The sequence below is a fragment of the Carassius auratus genome, chromosome 41, assembly GCF_003368295.1.
Source record: "Carassius auratus strain Wakin chromosome 41, ASM336829v1, whole genome shotgun sequence".
NCBI lineage: Eukaryota > Metazoa > Chordata > Actinopteri > Cypriniformes > Cyprinidae > Carassius > Carassius auratus.
Window position 1 is genome coordinate 4,521,931 of NC_039283.1, and position 18,696 is coordinate 4,540,626.

At 38.0% G+C, this 18,696-nt stretch overlaps 1 pseudogene; it reads right to left on the reverse strand.

The window, feature by feature from the left end:
* Nucleotides 1-4: 4 nt before the first annotated feature.
* Nucleotides 5-18,625, reverse strand: LOC113059851 (testis-expressed protein 10 homolog; annotated as a pseudogene).
* Nucleotides 18,626-18,696: the final 71 nt, after the last annotated feature.

An 18,696-nucleotide genomic window follows, 5' to 3' on the forward strand; every position in this document is an offset into this window, starting at 1 on the left:
AACTCATTATCACAAGATGTATTTTATTTATTTTGTACAAAATGTGTAAAAATCGAAGAAAGAACAAAAATGAACACTATAAGAGTCAGTGATTAATAGATGTCCCTCATGCCGATGTTGGTCCAGTGACCAGACAGTATCACATTGTAAAAGTACAGCAAGTCAGTCAGCCACTGCTCTCGAGTCTCTCCACCATAGAAATGCTGTGAAAACAGAAGCACGACACTCAGGACGGTATCGGCAGCTCAATTTCAAGGCACATAGTATTATAAAATCTGTTTTAAGTTAGGGTAAACATAATGCATAATGGATATATGCAGTCATAAGCATATTCTGACGGGCCTTAAAGGGTTAGTTCGCCCAAAAATGAAAATTATGTCATTAATAACTCACCCTTACGCTGTTCCAAACATGTAAGGCCTCCTTTTATCTTCAGAACACAGTTTAAGATATTTTAGATTTAGTCAGAGAGCTCTCAGTCCCTCCATTGAAGCTGTGTGTACGGTATACTGTCCATGTCCAGAAAGGTAAGAAAAACATCATCAAAGTAGTCCATGTGACATCAGAGGGTCCGTTGGAATTTTTTGAAGCATCAAAAATACATTTTGGTCCAAAAATAGCAAAAACTAGGACTTTATTCAGCATTGTCTTCTCTTCCGTGTCTGTGTGAGAGAGAGAGTTCAAATCAAAGCAGCTGGATTTCCGGTTCGCGAACGAATCATTCAGTTCACCAAATCGAACTGAATCGCTTTAAACGGTTCGCATCTCTAATACGCATTAATCCACAAATGACTTCAAATGAGTCAGTCTATTGTTCGTTATCTGGCTCGGCTCGGTGTTCATCACAGCAGTTCAGTCAATGTACTGTTTGAGTACATGAATTACTCCGGGATATTGGTTTGTTTGAACTCAGAGGGAGTGTCAGCCACATTAAACAAGTTAACAGCTTAAGTCATTTGTGGATTAATGCGTATTAGAGATGCGAACCATTTAAAACGATTCAGTTCGATTTGGTGAACTGAATGATTCGTTCGCGAACCAGAAATCCAGCTGCTTTGATTTGAACTCTCTCTCACACAGACACGGAAGAGAAGACAATGCTGAATAAAGTCGTCGTTTTTGCTATTTTTGAACCAAAATGTATTGGCGATGCTTCAAAAAATTCCAACGGACCCTCTGATGTCACATGGACTACTTTGATGATGTTTTTCTTACCTTTCTGGACATGGACAGTATACCGTACACACAGCTTCAATGGAGGGACTGAGAGCTCTCGGACTAAATCTAAAATATCTTAAACTGTGTTCAGAAGATAAAAGGAGGCCTCACATGTTTGGAACAGCATAAGGGTGAGTTATTAATAACATAATTTTCATTTTTGGGCGAACTAACCCTTTAAGGTTCTTGAGGAGCCATATTTGTCTGTGTACCATTAAGTCTTGTATGATATGTCGCAGCAGACTGCCGTTGGCCATCATGTGGTTGCGTAATTGAGTATGCTGAAGAAGTAATGACAGGATCTGTGCCAATACGGGGAGCTCTTCCTCACAAAGGTCACACACACAAAAAGACTGCAAGAGTAGTCGCAGCAGCCTCGGTACCACGCTCAAGACGGCAAAACACGCCTCCCACACGGCATCCCTGACGGTGAGACAGACAAACATACGTTTTGACAAACAAACTTTTTTTTTGGACAACTCTAGATCATATTTCTTTGTAACTATGTGCTATACTTTGTGATATACGGTGATAAAATGTAATTAATAGAACTTATATTATGATATTACATTGTTAATTACATAAATATATTATTTCAATATTATTTCTTTACTGTAATTAACACACTTCTCGTAACTTCACTTTTTCAAAACTAAGCACAACCGTGGATCATTCTTTTCATACTCGGACACAACCCAGACAAAACTCTTTGTACCTACTGGACAATTTGCATATATTTACATATTCTTTTAAAAAGCTGTTAAACTTAAAGAGCCACAAAGATGGGAAATCAAAAATTACCTGTATTACAGTGTATGATGTAGCTGTCCATCTGTGTAAACAATGTGCAAATAATTAAACCAAAAAGTACACGATTTATAAAGTTATTGGCTTCTAAAGTAAGGAGTCGACTCTGAATCGCTGAAACGAGTCGTTATAGATTTCAAATCTTTTGCCCATCTCTATGTACGTCACTAGGACACTTTGCATAATAATCTCCGCCTGCCGTCTTGGGAGAAACGGGACCTGCCCCACCCCCCACACAGACGCTCTGGTTGGTGTGATAGCATCATGTCGAGGAGACGGTGTGTTTTTAATTGTAATGGCAAGTTTGTTTTATTTTCACTGCCAAAGAATGAAAATCAGAAGAACCAATGGCTAAAATTCGTGTTTACCACAATACCAGAGCAGTACAACAAATCCCTTTTGTTGTGTTCACAACATTTCACTGATGACTGCTTTTCTAATCTTGGTGAGTACAGTGGGATTTTCAAAGCGTTTGGCCATAAAAGATGGTTCATTACCAACTTTATTTAGAACAACGAGCATCTCCGAATCACAATGCGAAGTATGATTATGAAGTTATGTGTCTGTTTTCTCCCGAGCATCTTATCAGTATGTGTGCTGTCTGCAGCCTGTCTGCTCTGATCTTCATTTACAAACACGTCATTAAAATGAAGTGTAACTCCGTGAATACTCAACGAAGAGACATGAGAGAGATATCTATAGAAAGCTTGACATGTCTACTTTAAAACTAAACAAGTAATGCCGAAAACAGATATTCTGTGATAAAGTAATCCATATGAAAACAACGCGATTTCTGCTTTTCATGTCTCCCTTCCTTATATCTAATGTGACCCCCCCCCCCACGCGTTGATCGCGCTATTCAGATTCAAACTGAAGCGCGCGGTTTGAATACACACACACAGAAGAAAAAGCAGCGAGACTGTTCAAGTTTTTTTATTTTACTGTTTGCTTCGCGATGAGAGGAATAAGACATAATTCACCCCAAACAGATGCTAACGTATAGTTTACCGTGGAGGTGTGTGCGGAACAACCAATCAAACCTGACTATGTTAGTTGACCAATCGTAGTAATAATACGTAGTAATACGAAACGTAGTAATAATTTTGTACTGTAATGTAAATATTGACCATGTAACATACGTTGCAGTTAATTCTAAACATTAGTTTTGTAAAGACATTTTAGAGAAGAAAACATTGCGTGTTATTGTTTTTATATCAGTGTTGTCTGGGTTAAAGTGTGTTTGTTGGTCGGTTGACAACCATTGGTAATGTTATGGAAGAATTACTTCATTCGAATCACGTATGAAGTGTTTTGGTAGTTTTTGTGCATTCTGGATGTGAAATTTACGAATGTGCCAAGCTGAAATCCAGTAAAGAAAACTGTGAGAAGAGTTTTGAAAAAGTGACTTAAATATTGCGAAATGTGTCCTACTGAATAAACAGTTTTTAGGAGCATCAAACTTTATTTTGAAATGTTTTTGTTTTGCTTTCTTCATGAGAATAACCCTTTTCGGACTTTCCCCAGTCTTGTTTCGAACTTCTCTTGTATGCTGTATTATCAAACAGTCTTTCTTCGTGAACACTTTGTGGTGTTTAAATGTTACTCTATGCAAATATTTGTGAGTGTGTGGGTGTGCGTGTTTGTGAGCACACCTCTTGCGGGTGCTCTGCTCCAGTTGTAGCAGCAGATTGAGCATGCTCAGGCAACAGTCAGACAGGAAGTGGAGGAGTGTGTCGCTGGGCAGGAAGTTGACATCCAGTAACCGGGGAACACACCTTAAAATTGCTGCACACACACAGTCTGGCACCACCACGAGTCCACACTGCAGACATGAAGAGAGTGTCACCACAAACAGTCCCTTGCTCCACTGCCCACTCGTATGCAAAACATTCAGCAGAAAAACACACGTTCACACACTCACCAGATTCTTAATGATGGCGTTCTGTATCACATCAAAACACTGTGCACAAGATCCTAGAGTGTCCAGGCAGTGGCACACCTCCTACAAACACAGTGCAGATGTTTATGAGCTGTGCAGATAAATGAAGTCTCCACACTGCAGAGTAAATGCAGCTCTAAGCGCTTCCAAATTCTGCCTAAATGTGCAGTTTTTATAAAAAGGCACACAATCCACGTTGCTTGAGGTCCAGTGTAAAGTTTCCACAGTCAGTGATGGTTTGGGGTGCCATGTCATCTGCTGGTGTTGGTCCACTGTGTTTTCTGAGGTCCAAGGTCAACACAGCCGTATACTGGGACCTTTTAGAGCACTTCATGCTTCCTACTGCTGACCAACTTTATGAAGATGCAGTTTTCATTCTCCAACTGTGCATGCTCATACTTTTCATGTTCATACTTTTCATTTGGCCAAGATTTCTAAAAATCCTTTCTTTGTTTTAGTCTTAAGTAATTTTCTAATTTTCTGAGATACTAAATTTGGGATTTTCCTTAGTTGTCAGTTATAATCATCAAAATTACAAGAAATAAACATTTGAAATATATCAGTCTGTGTGTAGTGAATGAATATGAAACAAGAGAGATCATACTAAATGCATGTTATATTTTATTTAGTACTGTCCTGAGTAAGATATTGTACATAAAAGATATTAACATTTAGTCCACGAGACAAAAAAATTGCTGAAATTATTAAAAAAAAAACCCTCAAAAGTTTGGGAACCCTTGGTTCTTAATACTTTGTTCTGTCACCTGATGATCCTCGGCTGTCTTTCTGTTTTGTGATGGTTGTGCATGAGTCCCTTGTTTGTTCTGAACAGTTAAACTGAGCAGCGTTCTTCAGAAAAATCTTTAAGGTCCTGCAGATTCTTCAGATTTCCAGCATCTTTGCATATTTGAACCCTTTCCAGCAGTGACTTTATGATTTTGAGATGCATCTTTTCAGACTGAGGACATTTGAGGGACTCAAACACAACTATTTAATAAGATTCAAACATTCACTGATGCTCCAGAAGGAAACAAGATGCATTAAGAGCTGGGGGTGAAAACTTGTGGAATTTGAAGATCAAGGTAAATTGTACTTATTTTGTGTACCGGGAAACATACAAGTATCTTCTGTTGCTTACGAAGGGCAGAACTAAATGGAAAAAAATTATATTTCAACAAAATAAGACATATTTGGCCATCTTCATCATGTTCAAAAGTTTTAACCCCCCCATTTTCACAGATTCTGCAAAGGGTGCCCAAACATTCGAGCCCCACTGTATATATAAACACACGTTTGTTTTTTGTGAAAAGTGGGGACATCCCATAGGCGTAATGGTTTTATACTGTACAAACTGTATATTCTATGGCCCTACACCAACTCTACACCTAACAGGAAACTTTTTTGCATTTTTACTTTCTCAAAAATACTCATGCTGTATGGTTTATAAGCATTTTTAAGTGTTTTGGAGACATTGCCAGAGTTCTTCTGGATTGAGTCTGTCTCAGTTTGTTCTGTTTCTTAATGCTATTCCAGACAGACCGATGATGATGAGATCAGATCTCTGTGTGGAGCACTGGCTGTTGTCAGACTCCTTGTGCAAACAAGAATATCACTGGATTATTACAATTAATGGCAAAAATAATGTTTGGAAATGTAAACTGATATTTACTACTGACACACTACAACAAAACATAACTTAAAACCATTTTTTTGTTGGTGAAAATACTAGTGGTCTAAGACTTTTGCACAGTGCTGTACACCACAACACCTTAACATCTGACACACACATACACACATGGTTTAAGGATGACAAAAATAAATCCCTGGTCCCAGAAGTCTGCAGAGAACAAAGAATCCTATATCACCACACACACACACACATATACAGTGACAGGCTCAAAGGTTTGTACCTCGCCACTATGGCCGGTCTCACGTAATGGAAGTTGACAATGGACAGATTTGCGATGCCCTGCCACTCTCTGAACTGATGTTTTATGAGCACTAACAATAAATAAGTGTGTGAGTGTATGTGTGTGAGAAATCTAATAGTACTAATAGCATTAGAGCAGATTAGATTAAACAGATGAAGGCCGAGCGGAATGCCATTCAGAGCAGGTTATTATCAGACATTAATCAGGCTAACAGTGTTAGGAACACATTACACATGCTTTAGATTAGAGACACCTGATTCGCAATAAAGGAATGGACCCCCAGCAGCCATACGCTCTCGCTCTCTCACACACACACACACACACACACACACACAAACACACTTAAACTTCATCTGATGCTAATTGCCAAGCTATATATCTGAGAAACAGTAAGTGAGAATTTTCTTTAAGAGTGTGATATGAAATCCCAATAGGGATTTCACAGTCTTTTAGCACATTTTTTATGCTTTAGCACATTAGGATTTCTCAGCAAAACTGTAAAGAAAAAAAAGTGCTAAAAATTAAGTTACCACTAAATAAATATATAAATGTCTTTACATGGTGTTTCATATTTCAGCGATGCTAATGTATAATATAAAATATTTATATTTAAAATAATATAAAAAGAAAATGTAATAAAACATTTTTTTAAAAAGAAGTTGGAAAAAGGATCACCCACTCATGTCAGTATTTTGTTCAAACACTTTTTGCTTTAATTACAGTCTTTAGTCTGTTGGGATGCATCTCTACTAATATTTGCCTCCTCTTCTCTGCAGAACTGCTCAAGTTCAGTTAAATGTGATGGTGAGTGTTTGTGGACTGCACTCATTTTCAGTGGGGTTTAAGTCTGGGCTCTGATCAGGCTGTGCAAGGACATTCACCTTGTTCTCCTTCAACCACTGTGAGATCAGTTTTGCTGTGTGCTTTTGGCCATTGTCATGTTGGAAAGTAAACATTATTCCCATTGACAACTTTCTGGCTGAGTGTAGCAGGTTTTGCAGCAGTATTTTGCCCCATCCAGTCCCTGCTGCAGAGAAGCACCCCATAACAGGAGATCACCACCTCCATATGTTACTGTAGGAATGTTGTTATCTGGATGCTGAGCTGTGGTGCATTTCTGCCAAACATATCCTTTGGTGTTGAGGCCAAATAATTAAATTTTAGTCTCATCTGCCTCAGAATCTTCAAGCTGCATCTTGGCAGAGCTCAGTCGTGAATGCATATTCTTGAGGAGTGGCTTTTTTCTTGCAACCCTCTCATACAAACCACGTTTGTGGAGAATTTGTGATACTGTTGTCACATGCACACATTGACCACTCTTTGTCATAAATTCCTGCAACTGCTTCAGAGTTGCTGTAGGACTCTTGGTCTCCTCTCTGACCAGTTTCCTCCTGAATCTTTCATCCAATTTGGATCAACGTCCTGATCCAGGGAGGGTCTGTGTTGTACCAAATACCATTCACTTCTTAATAACAGAATTCACAGTGCTTCTAGGCATAGATAAAGCTTTTGAATTTTTTTGTATCCATCTCCTGACTTGTGCCTGTTCACAACTTTCTCCCAGAGATCTTTTGAGTTAACACAGCTGGATAAAACAGAAACTGTGTCCAGGCTACAAAGCAACAAAATGTGATTATTGTAAAGGGGGTGATTCTTTTCTATTAACTTAAAAAGTATTATTTTCAAAAATACTGAATCTCAATTTTTTTCCCACAAGGTTGAAAGTACAATTAACTTGTACCAAAACTTTCATTTAGCCAAAGTGCTGAATGAGTTTTTGTGCAGCGTTAAATATAATTTCTAATTAAATGTGTGAGGAGGGAGGGAAACAGGCTCTTTTTTTCTCATTAAGGCCCATTATTCTCCATCAACCTCACCTGCTGGCATCATCTCCCCCGTCGCTCCTCATTACCGTATCAACAGTGATGCCAGCCATCCCTCTACACCTCTACTGTCTGATTGACTTGGACACAAAAAATGAAAGTCCAGAGAAAATTGCACAGAGGAATTAGCTGGGTGTGTGTAGTAAAGCGAGGGGGGCAGGGAGAGTCAGCCCCTGGCCTGAGGGTGTGGTTTTGTTGGGTTTTAATTTCCGTGTAAAATGTCAGGCGGTGATGGTGTCCGCTGGCTGGCATTAGCATTTGCTTTAGCCAGGAGCACTCTGATAACCAGCCCTTATTGAAATATGGAGACACATGCACCGGTACGATGCGATAAACCTCCCCCTGCTCAACGAACTGGCGGTCTCCAGGGGGGAAACTAAACACACTTGTATTTTGAATAAGAACCCAAGAGGTCCTGCAGAGAATCAAGCGAACACCTGCTTCTTGGTAGAAGTTCAAAAATGCACATGGTTGGCATAAAACACCATGGGTGTGATTCAGGTGAACAGCACGACTGATTCATATCTCTTTCACAACGTGCAACAACACTGCTTGGTTTTTATTCTACACTTGCAAAAAAAAAACAAAAAAAGAAAGAAATTTCATGTGCACGCAAGAAAAATTGGATGCATTTGCAAGAAATTTCTCTATATGTGGGGGAAAAAAAATTGTGCGAACAAAAAAATTCAGCAGAAAAACACTGCATTGCTGTTTCCTGTTAATGTTCGTCTAGCTTTCACATGTATAAAAAAAGTAAAACATTTTTTTTTTTTTTAAGTCAGTTTTTCCTCCTGAAAATGTCACTTTAAAGCATTTGTGCTATTAGAGTTGTAATTTATGATTTTAACACATTAATTTAGTGTGATTAAATAGAAAAATAAACACAAATATCAATGCATTTTACCATGCCATCTGCCTGGTATGTAAATTACATATTAAAGTTCTTGGCTCTAAGCTTTAAGTTACACGTTTTTGCAAGAGAATGGAACAAATGCAATGGTTTTGGGAAACATTCAAGTTCAATTCATTTAGGAAATTAAATAACACTTTGACAGCCTCTTACAAAAAAAAAAAAAAAACTAAATAAAACAAAATTTCAATGATTTTATCTTCTAAAATAATGTGATGTCTTTGAATTATATTTCTTCATGTTCTAATTTGGGCTCTTTTCTCAGAAAACATTCATATATGTAATTAACTGTAACAGACATTTTTTTCCATGCTAGAAAATGTGGTTTTGTGCCAGGTGAAAACAATGTGCAATGAAAATGCATCTAACTAACAGAAAACAGACAAACAGACTGACACTAAAGCAACCAAATGATTGACACAAGCCAGACTAACTGACAGGGCAGATAAGAGAGACGCTCACAGGGGACAGAGCAGATGACAACAGGATTAGAAACATAAGCCAGCGTTTGACAGCAGAACAACTGACATAACACAATTGATGGAATGATTGAGGTGGAGAAAAGGACTGGCAGATAAAAGAGAGAGAGAGAGATACCTCCACTATATCCCAGTGGTGTAGCAAATACACTGAGGGGCCAGAGGGAGGAGGAGAGCATCAGGCCGTCTTCATCTGTGTCCTGAAGGGCCTGCAGCATCTCAAAGGAGAAACCTGAAGCATGGGATCATGGGAACACCACTTCATCAATATCAAGTATGCTGTCGGTACTCATATCATTGAATTTGAAGTGTGTGTGTGCGCACCTGTTAGTGTGGTGAAAAAGAAACTGAGGTTATCTACATCCTTCACCGGCACATCCTGTGAACTGCTCGACCAGCCACTCAGAGGAGACCTGCGAGGAAGCACACACGCATTACTGAGCAGTGGTCCGGCACTGATCCGCTCTCCCGTTACACATATCACACTGTACCTGAGTGTGTGTGTGTGTGTGTGTGTGTGTGTGTGGTGAAAATGTCAGTCTAAAAATACTGGCCATCTGAGCTCCTTCATTTCCTTTGAAATCAAACTCCCACTGCAAACACACTCACCTTCAGCGAATGAGAACACTCACAGTATTAAAGAAACACTGGGGTCATCCTCACAATATGACAGACAACACTTACTGTTCCTTAAGAAGATTTTAAGAGATTCCCCAAACTAAACCCCCAGAGGTTTTTTTTTTTTTTTTGCACAATAACTCCACCTTTAACACCTTAAAACTCCACCTATTGAATCAAACTACACTTTAAAAAAAAAAAAAAGCTTTTAAATATCCACTATTTATCAGTTATGAACTAGCTAAAATATTAATACTGGTGCATGCTTAGCATCCAGAAAAACACTGACATTAATATTCATCGATTTTTATTCAAAATAATGTTATTCTGCAAAGATGCATTAAATTGACTAAAAGTGAAAGTAAAGATGTTGACATTGTTAAATCTAGTTTTATTTTAAATAAATGCTGTTCTTTTGAACTTTCTAATTGTTAAAAAAAGGGATTACTTTTTTAAGCACAGCTATCAGAAATAAGTAGGGCACCTATTATCATTAATAAGAAGTAATGTTTCTGGATTGCTTCTTTATGCGTGTTCAAGGCTTCAGTGGGAACTTGATGGCAAGAAACTGTCAGAAGTGACCATTTTATACTCGCACTTTTCTGAGAAAGAAATCAGAAAGAACCAGTGTGTGCCTGTGTTAAAACTATTCAAGGACAATCCACGCGGTCTTATGATTCTCTCTTATAGATGTGGATCAGTCTCGAGGCCAATAAAGTGAATGAATATCTGATCTTTTACTTGTTTTGATTTAATTTATCTTGTGATTGTGGAATGAGCATGTGCTGGATTTCCTTAAAACATACTGATTGGCTCATTTCCCATCAGCCCATTAGTAAAAAGAAGCCAGACAGACAGACACACACACATACAGAAAGATGCACAAAGGGAAAAAAAGCTACTGTTTATTATGTGCCAACCACACACACACACACACATACTCACCATACTATTAGCCATTCTTGTCTAAGTTTAGCAACACTTTCTGAAGCCACCATTCAGTTAGTCGTTTCGCTGATGTGAATATCAAAGCTTAATTCTTGTGAACGACAGAATGTTCGGTTCATGTTGTTCTAAGGATTGGCTCTCTTAACAGCATGTCACGCAGTTCAACCATGAACAAAAGCAGCCTTAGGTGATGCTTCACTTATCGCAAAGGAATCCTGTTGCAGGGCCAGATTTGTCAAAAGTGCAGTCGGTGTGAATTCACTTGCCGTAACATTTGTTTTGGAATTTTGGTGTGATTCTGTACTTGATGATTGTTCAATGTCTCATCAACAGAGTAATACTGCCCTCTGTAGGTGTTCGAGCACATTTAATAAAGTCTTGCTCTTGTGAGCAAACAGAGAGGCCAGAGGAAAGGTAGTGCATCTGAAATACACTCACACACATCACGTGGGGACTCAAAGTCACACACTCAGTGTGTTCTCAAACATTGCTCCCATTAGGATTTGAGGAGAAATCACAAATAAAAGAGTGGCTTTAGGCTAGTGACTATAAGAAAAGCAATGGGGACACAGCATGTCACAAAGACACACACACACATGCAGACACACACCCTAAGGCCCTCAGCATGCAGAGGAATTCACAAAAGAATATTCTGTCAGTCATCCATGATCAAGTACCAGACTGTTGATTACTTGTTGATTAATATTTTGTATTAAGTCATTTTATTTTGACTTTTTTAATTTTAAGTTTGACATTTTGTTTTGTACTGTTGCCATTAACATTTATTTATTTATTTATTTTTTTTTTTTTTTTTTTTTATTCCAATTTGTGCATTAACATTTTTAGTGCTTTCATTTTATTTCAGTTAGTGGCCAAGGCAACATTTCTTTTCATTTTTTTTCTAATATTTTATTCCAGCTTTTTTTTTTATTCCATTACTGAATTTTAATCATTAACAATAACTTTACTTTTTGTAAGTGTTTTTTAAAAACATATTATAAATTAAATAAAAGCATATATTAAAGCTGAAACTTGATGCAAAAGAAAACACTATAGATTTGTAATTCATTTGTTTTGTTTTACATTTTGCACATTTATTGCCTTTCTACCTTTTTCAATTAAATCAATTACTTAGTTTAATTATTCAACAACAACAACACCACCACTCAAAATGCCCATCCCTTATCCTTTCCTAAAAGCACTCTCACTATAAACAACATTTTTGAAAACCTTCTTGACAAAAAAACGGTGCAAACTAAACAAAAAAAACTAACAAAAAGAAGTGTTGAGCATACTAAAGTCAGAGATAAGTCTGAATATAATAAACTTACTGCAGTATGACCTCTGCATCACTGCGCAGTGACTCGTGGCTCTGTTCCACCTCATTATGGCCAATCACGATTAATGACTAGCGGTCACGGCCAATCAGAGTTAAGTGGAAGAATTGGCCATCCTCTGATCATGCCGCACAGCGCTTGGCTGTCTCTGATTGGTTCAATTGTTTGATTCTATTAGCAGTGAAAACTCTGTCTCCTCTCGGCAGTCGTAGAGTCACATTTAAACATATCAGTCAGATGCAGACAGATCCTCCCCTCCAGGGGCCGAGCTGCACACGCATTACCAGTCTCAGTCAAACATACACTGATGCACATATTTTTCCATTTTAGCAAGTATGATGTTTAGTACTGCATGACTCATGAGAACTACATAAAAATGGGAGTGTGTGTGGAGGGTGGTATATAGGTGCTACTTTAATTAAAAATATTATGTATTCAGCAATACAAAATAAGTTTGAGAACCTGTAATTTACTAGTTTCCCATTTTGTTAGGATGTTACGTTTGAAGACGGCTGCCCCTGTAGATAATGAAACAGCTTTCTAGTATGTTTCATAACAATACCACACACTGTTCTTTCCCCCTGGCTTTTCAACCCTGAGAAACTAGATCTCTGATGCCCCAGAGTGGAACACTGGCAGCAGACTTCAGGATTGCATTAGTGCACGATGATGTGTCATAACCCTCATACCTCAGGTGTATGGTGCGTATTAGCAGGGTGGCCAGACTAGCTTTACAGTATTAAACAGGAAAACAGTGTCACATAGATGAAAAATAAACAGAGAAATGTTAATATCATAGAGCTGAATGTGAAACTAGAGAGAGGAAAGAGCTCCCCCTAGTGACAGATTTATGTAGCTGCTAAAGCTCAACAGTGAAGGAATGAATGAATGTCTGTGAGAACAGGAGTAATAGGTTTGTCCTGTCAGTGATCACAGACAGACAGACATTATTAGCTGCTGACGCATGCTGCTGATGTCATGAGCGCTAACACACACAAAGGGAGCGCTGTGCTCCCGAAACACAAAACTACAGCGAGCTTATATCACACTCAGAACCGGAGATGCCACCACTCTAATGTTCGACCTCACTACCGCCCGATCCCTTACACAAGCCTCTCCCCAAGCACACACACATTATAGTATTGAGAGAGTATGCTAAACAGATGTTGGTGTATACGAGTATATATTATTACCATAAATACTGCAGCCATTTTTCTGAAGACTCTGCAGAAGGTCTTGACTGCCCCTCGCGGCAGCTGGATGGATCGTCTCTAGAAGTTGTGCTGAGAGCTGAGGATTCCTGTGGCAGTGACGCCAGCCAGAGGCCTGAACCCTGCTCCTGAAAGAGAGGGAGGGTTCAGACACTTCCTATTGTCACAATGTGCATTTCTAGACTCAAATAATATAAAGAGTCTGGGGGAGTCTTTAATCGAGTTCACAAACAAACTCAGACAAAACTGGTAAAACTAAGAAAAAATAAATATGCAGAGACAATGAGCTGTTAAAATGTTACATAGCATTTTCATATTCAAAACATTTCGAAATCGTATTTAAAATAGAAAACTTTTGTAACATTATAAATGTCTTTGCAATCACTTTTCATCTTTTCTCTTTATCTTATTTACCCCAATCTTTTGAACTGTAGTGTGTGCATAGAAATAAAATAACCAGAAAGGCCAGAAACATTGATGTTAGAAGAAATGGGACAGATCAGGCACCAAGACCAGATTAAAAAAAATGAGTGGTGGGCACATACCGGGCGATGAGGGTGGTTCTGATGCTCTTGAATGTAGAGCTGACTGAAAAAGCGCAGCAGCAAAGAGCGGACCCTCACAGCCAGGTTCCTCTGCTGGTACTGAACACACATAGCCTGCAGGAGATCATCTGTCACCACTGAAAACACACACACATTTTAAATTCAGCTAAAGAAATTAAAAAGTTTGTCTGCCGTAAAGAAAATCAGCCTCACCACGGCTGCGCTGGGTGACAATCATCCTCCACACCACCTCCAGTAAGGCTGCCAGGTTCTCTGAGCTCAGCTTGCCGCCATTGGACAATGTCTCCCTAATAAATACCCTGATTGGTCTGAACCAGTCTTCTAAGTAACTGCAGTATAGTGAGGATCTGGAACATAAGAGCCATGGCCTCCGCTGAGAGCAGGTGACCACTGTCTGTCTGCACATGATCTCCACCTGTCTTCTTCACCCAGATCTCCAGCAACAGAGGCACCAGAGTTCCTGAAAAGCCCTGAAGGGTCTCGAGCAGAGTTCTTTATTCATTTCAGCTCCTGCCTTAGAGTCCAGCCTGCATAAAACCAATAGAACAAGTGCTGTTAACACATGGCCTTTCTGTCTTATGATCAAATTGAAAAGCCTATAATGCCTCAGGGATATAATGGTACTAAAAAAAGCAAAGCAGTATGATAATGTTGTGCAAATCTTGTTACCTGGCTATGATGACATTGTTTTGGGAGTGTGACATTCTGTTTTATTCTGTAATTTATGATACATCAAATCCAAATGGGATGATGAACAAAATCCTGTGTTGCAAATGTAAGATCACCAATATTAACCTATTAAATACAAAAATATTATGAGATTAATCATAAATTTGTTTAATTTTGAGAATCTACTGTCTGCTCTAGTTTAATTTCACTTTTCACATAAGAGTGTTTAATTGTTGCCAAATTATCAGTTGCTGGTATTGTACTGAAGACAATCTTTTGGTATTGAACAAGCCCTTTTCTATTAAAAAAAAAAAACACAGCTAGCTATAGAGGTTCTTACTTAACTATATAAACCAGAGGTACCCAAACTTTTCAACACGAAAAGCCAAAATCAATAAAAAAAAAGTTTCATTACATCAAACCTTTAACTATAAGGGTTAGGAGAAAATGGCTAACCCTGGTTCCCTTCATTTATTATTTAAATATAATACTAAAAACTTACTTTGCAGTATACACTATGCTTGTTGGTGTACCACAGCTTAAACCTTGCCATTATTTTCTGTTCACTAAGAGTGAAGAGTAGCATCTCAAAGAGCATTGAAATTCTACATATTCTCTACATTTACAATGCAAAAATAAATTGATTAAATGCTAAAACTGAAATATTAATTAGAAATTGATACATTAGAAATGTATTTTTACTGCACAGCAAGCCAAATCAAATGTCATCAGGCCCTAGTTTGGCACTTCTGATATAAACAAATAACTTTAAGGCAATATTCAGACAGTCTACATGTATATGGAGGACATATTTAGAATGTAAAGAGAAAAATGTCAATCATTTACTGTAACAATTAAACATACCTAAGCCGTGTGTGTGTGTGGGTCGGGGAATGGCTCCAGAATTTTCAAACACTTGGATCCATTCCAGGCTTTCCCAAAGACATGCTCCTCCCAACTCACATCTACAGGTGTCACCGAGCCACATAATATGAAAAAATTATTACATAGCAAACTACACAGAAAGAATGGGGAGAAAGGACTAGGGGTGGGCGATATCTCGATATTTAAAATATATCGAGATATTTTTTTAACACGATATGGATTTTGACATATCGTATATATCGATATGTTGTTTATATTTAATTCTGATTCCGCCACTTTGCTTCTTTGCCTTCTCTGTGCTGTGCTCGCCCCCGCTCGCTCGCCCCCGCCTCCTTGCTTTTGTCCCCACTCCCTTCGCGTGTAGAGAACTAGTCTAAAAAACTAAGTCTAAAAACAAAAGGACAACTGGCTCCATTATATGGAGATACTTTGGTTTTAAGGCGTAGGACGAACAGAAGGCAGATGTCTAACGTAGTGCCCAATGATTTCCGCGATGCAGAAAACGCGGACGGAATCCAGTCATAAAAACGGTATTTACAGTTTAACGCGGAATGTCACGGAATTGGTTAAATTTTGAATGAATTATCAAAAGTAGGTCATGCACTTAAATCAAATCGCGATATAGACTAATATCTGCAAATATTAACCCAGAAAAGTCTATTTAAATATGAATCCTGCATGTTCTGTGTGTCTGTGTTAACGAATGGCGCAGAATAGCGCGTCTTCATTCATTAAACACACGGAAGCGCGTGATGCTCGCGCTGATTTCAGCGTCTTTCCTATCACTGATAAAGACGTGAACACATGAGGAACATGTCCAGAACTGCACCGAGAGTCACTGTAATATGTAGACTGTAATATCACATACACAGAACTGTAAAGGGAAACCCGTCAAAATAAAAGTATTTGGCAGAAATGTACATAGCCCACTACTACTATTATTAAAATGAAATGAACATATTTTTTTAAGGAATAATCACACAACATTTCTTCCATGTTTTATTTTTAATAGTAAATCCCCTTTGTTTACCAAAAAATAAAGTTTGATTAATTTTAAATAATTAAAAGATAAATTAAATAAATGTTTTATGCCTTCATTTGACAACCAGAAAAATGTAAATACACAGAATTCCTGAAGGGAAAAAATTTCACATAAGGCTATTTTAAGATTTTTTAAAACTAATCAAGTTGTTTTTATGCATTTAAATAATTACACATGCTAAAACACAGAATTAGGTAACAATAAAGCATATGGTGAAGAAAAAAATAAAACGTTTCATAGGGCCCTAAACATGTAATATTTGGCATATTTGTTTTTGCAGTAGTTTTAGGGGGGTTATTTTTCCTGTAAAGATATCGAGATATATATCGCATATCGAGATATAGCAAAATATATCGAGATATATTTTTTGCTCCATATCGCCCAGCCCTAGAAAGGACTGAATTTTATTTATCATATTTCTGGGATGCAATACCTGAGCAGCACAGTGAGTCTCCATTGCTGTGCTGTCACAGAGTGATTTGTACTGATAGTCAGAGCAAAGCCCCCTTTCCCAGATTTATCCTTCCCTGTTCCAGCTTTTCACTTTTGGGAAATGAGTTCTAGAAAATTTGTCAGAATTCCTCAGAATTCTCTGAGAGAGAAGTCCAGGACAATGCTCCAGCAACACATCCAGGACCCGGAGAGCATCTTCCTGGATGGCTTCTGAGATGTGGGCCATGGCACAAGTGAGGTGAGTGCTGAGCAGGGGGAAGAAGGGAGCCACCCGTTCTGCGGGGATACACTGAGTGATGAAATGCAGCAGACGCACTGCAGCTTCTCGCACAAAACCGTCTTTGTCAGTGAAAAGTGCCACCACCTCAGAAAGTACCGCTGATGCATGCAGCTCAATCATAGAAGGCTGAGCTGACAGCAACTCCCGCAAACCCACCAGAGCTGCCTGCTTTATGTTACTGTTCATGTGGTGTAGCTTGGACAACAGATCCTAAGATAGTGAGAGAATGGAGGGGTGATTTAAGGAAAAAAAAAGTCAGCGATACAAAATTGACTATATGTGCCTTTTTCATTCAACATTACATTTTTAATTAAAAAATGTAACATTAATACTTAATGCAACTCTGAAAATTGCTAATTATGTATCCAGCTACTCTAGTTGTGGAACAATGCAGATGTGGCTAACATAAAAGTGTCAACATAAAGATGCATGTTAACAATATTATGTTGCATTAATACAGCACATTGTTAGTCATTTGATTGATGCATTTCTCAATATTTATGTATATTTACACCCCTACAATGAACCATAGAAAGATGATGGTCATTGGAAATTGTGACATCGTGTGTTTTATGTACCTTAATGTCAAGCTGTCTGTGTGCTGTTTGCCTTGAATCCGCATGCTTAAGCTGCACTGGTAAATTGATAGCTTTTGATCTGAAGCTGACATTTGTTGCATTGCCTGCTTTTGGCTTCTTTTTGTCAATTTTGTGCGGAACTTTCTAGAAATCATCTTGCCTTTTTTGCTTTCAAAAAAACATAATCTTAATTTCTTTTCACAAGTTATTCACAAAATAAAATCTATATAAAAAAAGAGGCATAACAAATATCACCAAACAAAATAAGCAATGTTTGTTCCTGACAGTTTTCTACAGCATCAATTATGCGTTTAACTAAAACTTCACAAGCACGACCATTCCAATCAGTAACGTTATCATTTTAAAAAATCAGTTCCTTTAATGATTTACAACAGCAGCTCTGTTTTGTATATACAAGCTCAGTATGCATAATCGTGGCTATACGCAGACATAATTATCAGCGATTAATTCCATTGCACAAAATCATTTACTCAGCTTAAATACAAATACGAACTAATACTTTAGATAAGTTTATTTGACTCACCACAAATAATCACCATAAATTGTCTCTGTAATCACTCTAGCAACTGTTGAGCCATTAGGGGTCCATCAACCTCTGTTGAGAAAATAGTCTGGCTAAACATGTGCCTGATTAAATTAACACTACAACTCTATTATTTCAATATTTTCGAAATAAATACACATATCGTATCACACTTATAATATATCACTTTAATTCAATTTTTAATATTTAATTAGATACTGCATATCACAGTCATATATCAAGCTTGTGCGGCAGCCTTTGTCGAAAGTCGAATAAAGCTCGCTTCAAAATAAAGGTTTTGATTCAATGTGGTTTCACTCCAGATCTCTTCACTTATGTGTCCCGGCAGTTTGAATAAGCTTCAGTAATTTCTTACTTGTGTAATAGTAGACAATAGT